This window comes from Salvelinus sp. IW2-2015, unplaced genomic scaffold (assembly GCF_002910315.2).
Source record: "Salvelinus sp. IW2-2015 unplaced genomic scaffold, ASM291031v2 Un_scaffold2967, whole genome shotgun sequence".
NCBI classification, from domain to species: domain Eukaryota; kingdom Metazoa; phylum Chordata; class Actinopteri; order Salmoniformes; family Salmonidae; genus Salvelinus; species Salvelinus sp. IW2-2015.
In genome coordinates, this window is record NW_019944262.1 from 12,564 (window position 1) to 27,162 (window position 14,599).

General features: G+C 42.1%; 1 pseudogene; it reads left to right on the top strand.

Annotated features, from left to right (window-relative positions):
• The first annotated feature begins 1,094 nt into the window (after window positions 1-1,094).
• Window positions 1,095-14,599, top strand: part of LOC112075060 (SH2/SH3 adapter protein NCK1 pseudogene) — a 58,354-nt pseudogene continuing 44,849 nt past the window's right edge.

Genomic DNA, 14,599 nt, shown 5'->3' on the forward strand with positions numbered 1-14,599 from the left:
GCAGAAATACAACAAAGAGCAGTCGGCCCAGCACTCCAAGATTACCATATACATACTAGTATTGTCTGGTCAAGACAGGACCATAGAATGCCATGGTGGTAAAATAATGCCCTCTTCTACAGCAGTAACCCACTATCAGACTTCTAGTTGGATAACCTGCCAATTATAATGATTGATACATGAATCATTGATTAGTTTATTTCGGAGAAATAATACTGTTGATATAAAATACTAGGCTAATATATGCTGGTAATACACTTAGTCTTACCTTACCGTGGTGGAAAAAAGTACCCAATTGTCGTACCTAAGTAAAAGTAAAGATCTCTTATTAGAAAATGACTCAAGTAAAAGGGAAAGTCACCCAGTAAAATACCACTTGAGTAAAAGTATATTAATTACTTGGTGTAAATAAACGTAAGTATCAAAAGTAAATGTAATTACTCAAATATACTTAAGTATCAAAATAATATTATAAATAGTTTCAGTTCTTATATTAAGATGGCACGATTTATTTTATTGTATTTTATTTATGGATAGTCAGGGGCACACTCCAACACTCAGACAAACTAAGCATTTGTGTTTGGCAAGTCCGCCAGATCAGAGGTAGTAGGAATGACCAAGGATGTTCTCTTAATAAGTGCATAAATTAGACCATTTTCCTGTACTGATAAGCATTCAAAATGTAATGAGTACTTTTGGGTGTCAGGGAAAATGTATGGAGTAAAAAGAACTGTAATGAAACAGGCAGGGAGCAGGCCTCGAACCCTCGACCTTCTAGCCCGAAGTCCAGCGCGCTAAATGCATGCAGTACATTATTATAACATTATAAATTACAGTACATTTCTTTRGGAATGTAGTGCAGTAAGAAAAAAAAAAGTAAATACAGATACTTAACATGTATTTACTTAGTTGTACTTCTCACCACTTTCTATATGAGAGCACATATGGAAATACAAATACACATTTGTCTCATGGAAAAATTAACATTTCATATCAGTGGGATTGTTGCGGCGGACCGGTTTGATTGACACTGACATCCTCCAATAAAAATAGGAAGTTTCCCCTTAGACAACCAATAGGAGTGGTGCATCGTGAACAGTTTGAACATCTCCAAGAGCTGGCGCTGTGCGGCTCGAACTATGTCGTGCTGGAAACTAGAAGGCTAGCTAGCTAGCTATTTCCAAAAAGGCATATGATAACAGCCAGCTAGCTAGGTGTTGGTCCTATCTAGTCACCATCCATCTACACCGGCGTTTCAAATCCCCCTTTTCAGTATAATATGGTGATTTCATCAAGCAAAAACGGACAGTTCCGGCCTATCAGCTAAATTCACAGGTAAGAAGACCAGCGGGATATGTGATGTTCATTATGCCAGCATTTTAATTAGCTTTGCCAACTAGCCTGTTGTCGGCTAACGGTAGCTACATAGGTATGTTGGCTACACTTCTCTGACCTAAAATCTGGAATAGGGGCACGGCCTGACAATAAAATACACTCCTATTTAACGTTGTAGCTAAATGTTGAGAAATAGTATATTGATTAGCTACACATCAACGCTTACTTCACAAGACAACTAACTGGCTAACGTTAGATTACTAATGTTAGTGTTAGCCACCTAGCTAGCAGTCTAGCCAAAGTGCCAACTAACTTGGCTGGCTTTGATTGTTCTGTCTCACGGATTCAGTTTTATACGATACCCTCAATTAGAAGACGATAAAATTATTATTTTTGATCAGAACCGGTCATAATTGGGGYTGTTGTCTTACATTTTGTCAAGGCATTTTAAACTTGGAATGCTTATTAGTTAATTTAGTTAACCAGCCAATTTACTGCATGACAAGCCAGGCTACCTTATTTGTAAGATTTCCATAGCCGTTTGCCACTTAGAGGCACCCGTGAACCGTTACTATCGAGAGCTATCTGACTGATCTTTAGTGCCCCTATCAAGAGCAAACTAGCCAACTGATCTTTCACTCACGACTGTGGAAAACCATTGATTGTCATCTGTACCTTGCCATATTTTCCTAACGACCTAGCTAGTTCACCCAACCAAGCTGGGTTAGCTTTACAGTCTGGCACGTTACCTGTGTTTTAGCTCTTTCAACTCTAGGCAACCAACATGTTATCAAAACGTATCTTTTTTGACAGAACGGGTTGGATCAAAGACATTGTTTTTAAATGCAGAAGTCATCATTAAAATAGTTCCTCTTTATCAAAACAACTGACAGAATGAGATGCAGTCTGTTAATTAACATGGCTGCCCATCACAATGCCATACATGGGTTATGTACCATGTTTGTCTTGTCAGAGGGAACTCCTGGACTAGAACAGAATGTATTACATGCTCATAGTGAATATGCATGGTGCCAATGCCAAGCAACTATTGTCTTTGCCACCGCAAGACAAATCAGAGCATCTGCGCATGCAATTGAACGTCACTAGCCGAAACCGCTATCTTCTGGAGGGGTTTGATTAATCCCGCCCGGGCCCCTGTGTAGGCGTGTTCTGTTTCGGCTGAATGCTGATTTCATTCTATTTGGGAGTGGGCTGCTTCCCGGTCGTGAGCTAAGTTCCCCGTTCAAAGCCCACGGCGAAGTCTACTCAAAACAAAAGTTTTGTAATTAATCACGTGTAGTAATTAGTAGCTTTCGGTGTTTTCCCATGCAAAAAGGATTGTTTTTGATAAAAACGCTTTTACCAGAAAATTCAAACCGTTTTATTTGATAGAAAACAGATGATGTATGTGTCTGGACGATGCACCATGCTACCTTGTTGACAACATGACCAACCGGCACACATCGGTGTTCTATTTGAGATGATTTGAGATTGGGCTCCTCCGCTTTCCTCCTTTTCACGTAACGGGCCTATGCTTGGTGCCCCACKGTTCAGCATAATCGAATCCGCCCATAGGTCAGTCATACCACAACACTGAACCGCGGCACATTGAAGCATATGATCGGTCTAGTTGTGTAAGGGATCAAGGGGATTTGATGCGCGTTTTAAAGAAACGCCCCACAACTGTAAAAAGAGCAGCACGGTTTTATGTACAATATTGTCAACAACATTAGGTTGCTGTAACACTCGTTCCTATTGCAGAATGCAGCCTATTGACAGCGCAACGTTAATTTAATTCGCACATGTATTAGTCCTCTTGTTTGGTGATTGTCATTTGGGCTTTGACAACGAAAAGGGAGCAGGCGGACCTATAGCATGCTTTAGCAGGGAAGTTTTGGTAAGGTGGCCTGATTTTTAACTATGCAAATTATTTGGTCAAACATTGGCGATCCAGAAGTGGCATTTTTGACATTTTATTATTGTGGAGATGGTAGGGGGTTATCACAACTCATAAATGCATCACATTTTTTATTATCTGTAAAGTAAGTTGTTGGCAGATATCTTAAACTAATAGGCATAAATTACCTGAGTAATGATATTCATTCGATTTTTCTTTAAAGCTGGGTGATTTTGAGAAATGAATTGTTATAAACGAGAACATTTTCCARCACTCAGCACTTGGGAAACAGATAYGGGGAGACCAACCCTCCTGGAGCGCCTGCAGGATGTTCTTCCAGCCCTGTTTTAAAGGGAGTTCACCCAAAATACTACATGTTTGTGGCCTTACCTTGAAAGCACTCTATGGACAAGGGGACTGCAATCTATGATTTGGTTACTCACGACCATCAACCATTAATATAAACTTTTCCTGTGCAGATGGTGGTAACATTTCCCAGCACGTGTCGCAGAGAACTTTCCACCTGAGAACCGGGATCAATCACTGCTTCCAGCCTGCCCACTGTTCCCCCATTTGCCTATCTCCCCATATAATGTAATTACTGTCTGAATAAGGTGWCAAACCACCTAAATAACAAAAAAATAAAGAATTAGCATACTTAAAATATAATCTGCCAAAAAATCTCAACAAAGTTGTTGAATATTACTTTTCATGTTCAAAGTATCCTGAATACACCTGGGCCCAGTTTCCTGTTAGAGATATAATTTAGGCTTAGAAGTGTTTTTAACGAAGCATCTTTCCTCCAACGGCCGACGATGTAACACTTCACAAAACACCACGCAGAGAGGAAGTTCGTTAAGTGCGTCATTCAGGCATGTGTCGATACTGAATGAAACCACTGCTCTCGGATCAGCTTTTTCCCTTTCCAATCTTACCTTAACATTATAGAATTATTACACAATACTGATGACAGATCAGCTCCTAGAGAGATATTATCACCTATGGCTAGAAATATTGAGGCGGCTTATAATAATGCACTAAAGGGCAAAACAGCATCTATATACCTGGCTTAAAGAGAAGGAATATAATATCTATTGTTTACAGGAAACTTATTCAACAATTTTAGATGAAGTTGGTTTGATAACAGACTGGGGGGGGGGGGGTGAAATAAGGGCAAAGAAACTCACAAGGTGTGGTGATATTAATTAACAGTAATTTTGATCCGAATGTGCAAATTGTACAAACAGATCCTCAAAGTAGATGGAGGATTTTAAATATGTTATTGGACCATAAACTATGGCTTATTAACCTATACGGTCCAATAATGATGATCCGAGCTTCTTTGAAAATCTAATAAATTATCAACCCTACAAGCAACACTAGACTATTATTATGGTGGGAGATTATAATGCTGTTTTAAATACCTCAATTGAGCGTAAAGGAAATCACACTACAAACTATCACCCTCAGGCACTTAACTTCTCTAGGGTAGGGGGCAGTATTTTCACGTCCGGATGAAAAGCGTGCCCAGAGTGAACTGCCTGCTACTCAGGCCCAGGTGCTGGGATATGCATATTATTAGTAGATTTTGATAGAAAACACTCTGAAGTTTAGAAAGAATAGAAAACACTCAGAACTATATGGCAGGCAAAAACCTGAGAAAAAATCCAACCAGGAAGTGGGAAATCTGAGGTTTGTAGTTTTTCAACTCATTGCTTATCCAAGATACAGTGGAAATGGGGTCATATTGCACTTCCTAAGGCTTCCACTAGATGTCAACAGTCTTTAGAACCTTGTTTGAGGCTTCTACTGTGAAGTGGGGGCGAATGAGAGGGGAATGAGTCAGAGGTCTGCCAGAGAGCCACGAGCTGACCATGTGCGTTCATGTGAGAGTTAGCTGCGTTCCATTGCATTTCTGAAGACAAAGGAATTCTCCAGTTGGAACATCATTGAAGATTTATGTTAAAAACATCCTAAAGATTGATTCTATACATCGTTTGACATGTTTCTACGGACTATAATGGAACTTTTTGACTTTTCGTCTGCACCTAGTGATCGCGCGTCATGAATTTTGATTACTGGGCTAAACGCGCGAACAGCAAGGAGGTATTTGGACATAAATGATGGATTTCATCGAACAAAACAAACATTTATTGTGGAACTGGGATTCCTGGGAGTGCATTCTGATGAAGATCATCAAAGGTAAGTGAATATTTATAATGCTATTCTGACATCTGTTGACTCCACAACATGGCGGATATCTGTTTGCGTTGTGTTGGTCTCTGAGCGCTGTACTCAGATTATTGCATGATGTGCTTTTTCCGTAAAGTTTTTTTGAAATCTGCGGTTGCATTAAGGAGAAGTGGATCTAAAATATCATGCATAACAGTCGTATCTTTTAGCAATGTTTATTATGAGTATTTCTGTAAATTGATGTGGCTCTCTGCAAAATTAAATGATGTTTTGGAATTACTGAACATAACGCGCCAATGTAAACTCAGATTTTTAGATATAAATATGAACTTTACTGAACAAAACATACATGTATTGTGTAACATGAAGTCCTATGAGTGTCATCTGATGAAGATCATCAAAGGTTAGTGATTAATTTTTATCTCTTTCTGCTTTTTGTGACTCCTCTCTGGCTGGAAAAAATGGCTGTGTTTTTCTGTGACTTGGCTCTGACCTAACATAATAGTTTGGTGTGCTTTCGTCGTAAAGCCTTTTTGAAATCGGACACTGTGGCTGGATTTACAACAAGTGTATCTTTAAAATGGTGTAAAATACTTGTATGTTTGAGGAATTTTAGTTATGGGATTTCTGTTGTTTTGAATTTGGCGCCCTGCAGTTTCACTGTCTGTTGACGAGGTGAGATGCTAACGTCCCACATACCCTAGAGTAGTTAAGGAAATCAYGAATGTCATGGATATATTAGAACTAGTGGATATATGGAGGTTTAATATCCTGACCTAGTGAGATATACATGGAGGTTTAACATCCTGACCTAGTGAGATGTACATGGAGGTTTAATATCCTGACCTAGTGAGATATACATGGAGGAGGTTTAACATCCTGACCTAGTGAGATATACATAGTTGAATATACATGGAGGGGTTTAATATCCTGACCTAGCTGAGATTACATGTGGAGGGTTAATATCCTGACCTAGTGAGATATACATGGGGAGGTTTATACCTGACCTGGTGAGATATCATGGAGGTTTAATATCCTGACCTGGTGAGATATACATGGAGGAGGTTAATATCCTGACCTAGTGAGATATACATGGGGAGGTTTAATATCCTACCTAGTGAGATATACATGGGGAGGTTATATCCTGACCTGTGAGATATACGGATGGGGTTTAATATCCTGACCTAGTGAGATATACATGAGGAGGTTTAATATCTGACCTAGTGAGAATACATGGAGGTTTAATATCCTGACTGGGTGAGATTTAATGGGCCTGACCTAGTGAGATATACATGGAGGAGGTTTAATATCCTGACCTAGTGAGATATACATGGAGGTTTAATATCCTGACCTAGTGAGATATACATGGAGGTTTAATATCCTGACCTAGTGAGATATACATGAGGAGGTTTAAGTCGCTCTGGATAAGAGCGTCTGCTAAATGACTTAAATGTAAATGTAAATGTTTAATATCCTGACCTAGTGAGATATACATGAGGAGGTTTAATATCCTGACCTAGTGAGATGTACAGTCGTCTTGACTACTTTCTTATGTAATTCTCGTTGGCACCAAAAAGTTAGTGTTGATATTGGACAGAATGCGGTCGGACCATCAGATAATTGGCATATAAATTACTCTTACAGAATTTCCACGTGGGCGAGGATATTGGAAATTTAATCAAAGCTTATTGGATGATAACTTGTTTTTAAGTAGGACAGGAATTTATAACCATTTTTCAGACAACATAAGAACAGCAGATCCTTTATTGTACGGGACACTTTTAAATGTGCCTTTAGAGGCCATGCATTTCAGCACTCGGCTCTAAAACAAAAGCAATTTAGATCAAAAGAGTCAATATTAACAAAGGAAATACAATGTCTAACAGAACAKATAGATAACAATAAAAACTGTACCATAGAGGCACAGAATAAGTTAGAGGAAAAACAAAAAGAAATGGAGGGACTTATTCCAGAAAGATCCAGTGTAATATATTATAAGAATAAAGAGAAGTGGATGGAATGTGGGCGGAAATGCACCAAATTATATATAAAAAAAAAAATCTGAAATACAACCGAAAATAATGTACTAAAACTTGTTACAAATGACGGAATCACCCATGATTCACCAAGTTATATTTTGAAAGGGGAAGTAAAGTGCTTTGATCATAGTTTTATGTTTCAGTCTCCTCCATGGCGGTATACCAAACTCCAGGGCTGGATGGCATACCAGTGGAGGTATACCAAACTCCAGGGCTGGATGGCATACCAGTGGAGGTATACCAAACTCCAGATTTATATTGGCTTTATTCTTGTACATCTGTTTTGACTCCACAACATGTTGTGGGGCGGATTATCTGTTTGCGTTGTGTTTGGTCGTCTGAGGCGCTGTAGGCTCAAGATTATTGCAGTGTGATTTGTGCTCTTGTCCGTAAAGTTTTTTGAAAATCTGCGGTGGTGTCATTTAAAGGAGAGTGGGATTTCTAGAAATGGTGATCTTAATGCATTTAACGAGGTTGTCGTGATCTTTAGCTATATTGTTTATTTATGAGGTATTTTGGTTTTCGTGGTAATTATTGATGTGGGGCTCTCGTTTGCAAATTAATATTGAATTTGGTTTGGAGATTACTGGAACAATTAACTGCGTAATGTAGTTAACTTCTAGATGTTTTTTAGATTATAGGTAGATGAACTTTGTTACTGATTAAGGGCAAAGATTCATTTTTCTGACTATGTATTTGGGGGGTGGTAAGGGATTTTTTGTGGTGAAGGGGTCCTATTGAGTGTTCATGCGTGTAATTGGAAGATGTCATTCCAAAGGGTAGTGGTATTTTTTAATTTTGGTTGGTAGCTTTCTGTTTTTTGTGGACTCTCTCTTCGTGTGGCCTGGAAAAGAATGGCTGTGTTTTTCCTGTGATTGCTTGTGTCTTGACTAGGTTTGTGACTATGGGGATTAGGTTTTTGGTGGTGGCTTTTTTCGGCTCGTATTTTTAAGGCTTTTGAATCGGGTTACAGTTCTCTGTGTGCTTGGATTTACACAGCTGTAAGAGTTTTCTTTATATATAATGTGGGGTTTGGTGGGGAATGTGGCTTGTATGGTGGGTGTTTTTTTTTTGAGGGGGAAGTTGTTAGTTTTTATGGGATTTCTGTTGTTTTGAATTTTTGGCGGGTCCGCTGGCGGTTTTTGGCTGGGTTCGTGTTTGACTGAGGTGTTAGATCTGGGGGTTTAATCGTTTTCCACATAGGCGCGCTAGAGGTAGTGTAAGGAAATCAGTGAATGTTGGGATATAGGGTTTAAGAAGACTTAGGGGCTATATTGGAGGGTTTTATATATCGCGTGATGCTAGTGAGTATATTGGTTTGGTGTTGGATAACTATGTGAGTTTAGACATCCTGATTCTAGTGAGGATGTGCATGGATGTTGTTTTTTTAATTATTCGGGCGGTTAGTTTGTAGATATGATCGGGTTATTGGAGGGAGGGTTTAACATCCTGTACCGGTTGTATGTGTAGTATTGATACATGGATGGTTAATAGTGTTCTCTAACCTAGTGAGATATACGATGTGTGGATTGGAGGTGTTAAAACCTCTGACCTTGATTTTGGTGTGTGAGTATATGTTGTGATCTATTTGGGTTGGTGTGGGAGTGTGTGGTTTAATATCCGACGGGTATTGGGTGAGATATATACAGTTGGGGGATGGTTTAGATATCTTGTCGCTGGGGACTCGGGTTGAGTGAGATAACATGGAGGAGGTTTTTTCATACCGTATTATCTCTAGTGTTGAAGATATTTTAGATTATGTTAGGTTTTAGATTATTGTGGACGCTAGTTTGGAGATGTATACATGGAGGGATGTGTGTAATATTGGGCTGGGAGCCTAGGTGGGTGCGATGAGGTATTTTCATTGTGTGGAGGTTTAATCGGTTTGTAGCCTGATGGAGAAGTGATATACATGGAGGAGGTGTAATTACGCTGACCGGTCAGGGGTGAGATTAGGGGATGGAGGTTTAAATGATCCTGACTCTATGGGAGATGGAGCATTGGAGGGGGTTTAATACCGCGGCTGGGACCTAGTGAGGATTTTATACATGGGAGGTAGGTGGTTATATTCGTCCTGAGTTAGGTGTAGGGGTTATATCGCGGTGGTGGGAGGAGTAAGGTAGGCTCTTGGGGAGGTAGTGAGATATACATGGAGGAGGTTTAATATCCTGAAGCTAGTGAGATATAATTCTGGAGGTTAATATCTGCTGGGATTCCTTAGTGGTAGTGATATTGATTTGGGAGGTTTATATATCCTGACCTCTCGGGTTGCTGGAGATATTATCATGAGGAGTGTTTTTAAGGGGATTCCTGTACCTAGTGAGGGATATTTTACATGTAGGAGGTTTAAATATTGTGACCTAGGTGAGAGTTGTTGAGAGTTTCTCGGGCTGTGTACTACTTTCTTCGGCGTTTTATGTAATTTGCTCGTTGGGGCACCGATTTTTAAATGTTGGGTTTTTTTTGATTATGTGGCAGAGTGCTGTGTCGGGGTATTCTATGCAGATAATGGTTTGGCTAGTTATAATTGTACTCCTTACAGGGGAATTTCCACGTGGGCGAGGATATTGGAAATTTTAAGATCAGGAGCTTGTATTGGAGTGTATAACTTGTTTTTAGAGTAGGGGTGGACGGGAATTTATAAACCAGGTTCAGAGCAACATAAGAAGGGCAGCAGGTATTGTTCCTTTATTTGTACGGGACACTTTTAAATGTGCCTTTCGAGGCCATGCAATTTCAGCATCTGGGGGCTTCTTCGGTGGCTCTATACACAAGGGCAATTTTTAGATTTGAATTAAGGAAGGGTCAATATAACAAGGAAATATCATTATGGGGAGTAGCAGACATTAGTAGTATTGTAGACATAAATAACTTGTGTGTCCATGAGGCACAGAATAAGTTAGAGGAAAATCAAATGATAGAAGTGGGTGAGTTTTGGACTGTTTATTCCAGGAAAGTATCGAGTGTAATAGTATTATAAGAATAAAGAGAAGTGGAGGTGGAATGTGTGGGCGGAATATTGGAGTGGGTCAAAGGGTATTAGGATATGGTAATGTTGTAAAAAAATCTGAAATCATCGGTTACCATATATCGGGGTACTTAAAACGGTGGTGTCTACAAAGGTAGGGACGGAGGAGTCACCCGATGGATTGTCACTCAATGTGTGGTTATATTTTTGATAATGGTGTGGATTAGTAGGTGTGTGGGCTTTGATCATATGTTTTTTATGGGTTTTTGGGTTTGCTTCTCTGCGTCGGTTATATATGTTTGGTGTTTTTGTGGGTTTTTTTTGTTTTGTTTGTTGTTTTTTTTTGGGTGGTTTTTGTGGTTTTTTTGTGGTGTTATGTGGGCCTAACTCCAGGGCTGGATGGCTACCATTGTGGTAGGTAGATGGCCAAGCTGTTTTAGGGTCGTGGGGTTATTGGTATTATTGCTCGCCAGTGGGGTTATGCCAATCGATCTTTCCAGGGGGGGATATTTGCGATTATGTTTGTTTTTTTGGGGGGGTTGTTTGTACTCCAGTGGAGGTATATAGGTGTGTTTTTTTTTTTGGTGTCAAGGATCGTCCGGAGGGGGCTGTTTTGATGGATTAGGGCAGTTGGCGGTATAGGGGTTCCAGTTAACTCCAGGGCTGGATGGGGCCTATCCAGTGGGGTGGGGTATTATGGTTGTGTTTTTTTTGTCCAAACTCTCAGGGCTGTGATGGCATACCAGTTGTGAGGGTATGTAGGGTGGTTTTGGGTTGGTTGGGTAGGCTGGTTTTTGTTTTTTTTGGCCGAAACTCGAGGGCTGGATGGGTCTATCTCAGTGGTAGGTATATGGGGTTTGGGTGGGGTGGCAAGATCCCAGGGCTGGATGGGTCATAGGTCCGGATGGTGGGGATGTTTAATAGGGCTCGCATAGACTGCTCTAGGTCTGGTATGGCATAGTCAGTGGAGGTATATTCTTCTATACTCTCGCGGGCTCGAGGGGTGCTGGTATGTTGCTCATATTATGTGGTTGGCGCAGTGGAGGTAATTACGGCATAATCTCTCATTTTTTTTGGGGTGGGGGGGGGTGGGTGTGGTGGGTTGGTGTGTTGGTGGTGGTTTGTTTGGTTTGTGTGTTTTGTGTTTTTTTTGGGACTGGTGATTGTGTTCGGGTGGTTTGGTTTGTTGGTTTTTTGGGGTTGTTTGTTCTCCAGCGGGGATGGCATACTCGTAGTTGGAGGTATATGTTGTATTTCCAAACTCCAGGTGGCTGGGTTTGGCATTAGTCTCATGGTGGAGGGTATAGGCTCAGAACCCAGGGTGTCGTTGGATGGCATAGGGGCAGTGGAGGTATAATTGGGGTGGGTTTCCAAGCGCTTCCTCAGGGCTGGATGCGGATATTCCAGTGGGGAGGTATAGGTGGTTGGTTTTTGGGTGGTTGTTGTGTTGGGGTGGTTTGGTTGTTTGGGCGTGGTTGGTTGTAGGTCTGGGGATGGTTTGCGTCAAATCTCCAGGCTGGATGACATACAGTGGAGGTATACCAAACTCCAGGGCTGGATGGCATACAGTGGCGGTATATTTTGGGGGTGGTTTGGGCAGTTCCATTGGGTCCGGGAGTGGCAGGGGAGCGTAGTGGAGGTATAGGTGTGTTGGGGGGGGCGCGAAAATTTCGGTTTTGCAGGGCTTGATGTGCAGACCAGCGTGGTGTGGGGGTTTAATAGGGCTTCGATACTCGCCAGGTGCTTGGATGGCATTCAGCCAGGGTGGATGGTCTTTACCACACTCCAGGGCCTGGATGGTCTGAATTAGTTGGGGCCAGTGGGTTAGGTTGGTTGTGTCTCAGGCTCGCAGGCTGGAGGTTGTCTCATAGTTCGTGTGGGAGGATGTAGGGGTTGGTTTCAAAGGTTCTCGTCAGGGGGCTGGATGGCATTAGCAGTGAGGTAGTAGGCCAGAACTCGCGGGGGGTTGGATGGCTATAGTCCAGTTGGAGGGGGTAGGTGGGTTAGGTCCAAATCTGTCGTTGCAGGGGGCTGGGAGGAACGATGTGATTTATACCAGTGGAGGTATAGGTATATTACTGTGCCATGGTTTGGATTGATGCTGACCAAGTCGGAGGGTATGAGGGGTTTGGTTGTCGGCAAACCTCCAGGGCTGGGATGAGCTATGAGTTTTTCCATGTGGGGTAGGTTTAGTGTTGGCCGAACTGCCGGTGGGGTTTGCTGGGGTTAGTTGAGCATCCAGTGGAGGTATAGCCAAACTCCAGGGCTGGATGACCAATGGGGCTCGCCTTAGATTGGGGTGTTATGCTCCAGAACTTTTCGCCAGGGGCTGGAGGGTGGAGCATTTTATGGTTCGAGTGGGAGTATTAGGGGCGCAATGGATTCTTATGGGCTGGCTGGCGAGAATTATGGATGGGTGGGCCAGGTGGGAGGTGTTTATACGCTAATACGTTGTTTTGACGTAACTCAGTATGTGACGTTATTGCGGGGGCTGGTTTATGTTTATCGCAGCTCTTGCTGAGGATATAACTCAGTTGGGTAGATGTTAATCGCTAGGTTATCACATACCAACAAGGTCTGTGATTTATTTAATTATGCTTGTTGAATTAAGGCATCGGCAGGTGGGAGCATTGGTATTTATCCAATCGATCGGCATTTTGTCTTGTTTTTAAAGTGTTATGTGTTGAGGACTTGTGATGTCTCGCACTCAGGATAGCATAAACAATATTGGTGTGGGATATTATTCTATTCAGGTAAGTACACTGAAATATATGTTTTACATGGGTGATACATTGGAGATGATATACAGATTGTACTTGGAAAACAGTTGAAAACTATGAAGAAACTGGAAACCAGTCTGCTCTTCATAGCTGACTAACCTGGGAAACCAGCTCTGCTCTTCATAGCCGACTAACGCTGGGAAACCAGCTCTGCCCTTCGATAGCTGACTAACCTGGGAACCAGCTCTGTTCTTCATAGCCGACTAACCTGGGAAACCAGCTGCTCTTCACTAGCCTGACCAACCTGGGAAACCAGCTCTGCTCTTCATAGCTGACTAACCTGGGAAACCAGCTCTGCTCTTCAAGCCGACTAACCTGGGAACCAGCTCTGCCCTTCATAGCTGACTAACCTGGGAAACCAGTCTGCTCTCATAGCCGACTAACCTGGGAAACCAGCTCTGCTCTTCATAGCTGACTCCTGGGAAACCAGCTCTGCTCTCCTAGCTGATAACCTGGGAAACCAGCTCTGCCCTTCATAGCTGACTAACCTGGGAAACCAGCTCTGCTCTTCATAGCTGCCTAACCTGGGAAACCAGCTCTGCTTTCATACGCTGACTACCTGGAAACCAGCTCTGTTCTTCATAGCTGACTAACCTGGGAAAACCAGCTCTGCCCCTCATAGCTGACTAACCTGGGAAACCTGGCCTGGTATCATAGCTGACTAACTGGGAACCCAGCTCTGCTCTTCATAGCTGACTAACCTGGGAAACCAGCTCTGCCTTTCATAGCTGCTACCTGTGGAAACAGCTCTGCTCTTCATAGCTGACTAGCCTGGGAAACCAGCTCTGCTCTTCATAGCTGTAACCTGGAAACCAGCTTGCTCTTCATGCTGACTAACCTGGGAACCAGCTCTGCCTCTTCATAGCTGACTAACTGGGAAACCAGCTCTTGCTCTTTCATAGCTGACTAACCTGGGAAACCAGCTCTGCTCTTCATAGCTGACTAGCCTGGGAACACCAGCTCTGCTCTTCATAGCCGACTAACCTGGGAAACCAGCTCTGCTCTTCATAGCCGACTAACCTGGGAAACCAGCTCTGCTCTTCATAGCTGACTTTGAAAAGGCTTTTGATGAGTGATGCAACATTATGACATGTTTGGCCCGATACCGATTATCTGATATATTTTCTTGCTATAAAAAACGATACTGATAACCGATATTTAACTTTTTAGCAGCCTTTTTAAGCATTCTTGTAGCAGTTAAATAGTTAAAACACATAAATGGATGCAGCGATCTAAGGCAAGAGTGTGTCACTACAGTCCCTGGTTGGAATCCGGCAGTATCACATCTGGCCGTGATTGGGAGTCCCATAGGGCGGCGCACAATTTGTCCAGCGTCGTCCGGTTTGGCCGGGGTTGGCCGGTCGATTGTAACTAGAAATTTGTTATT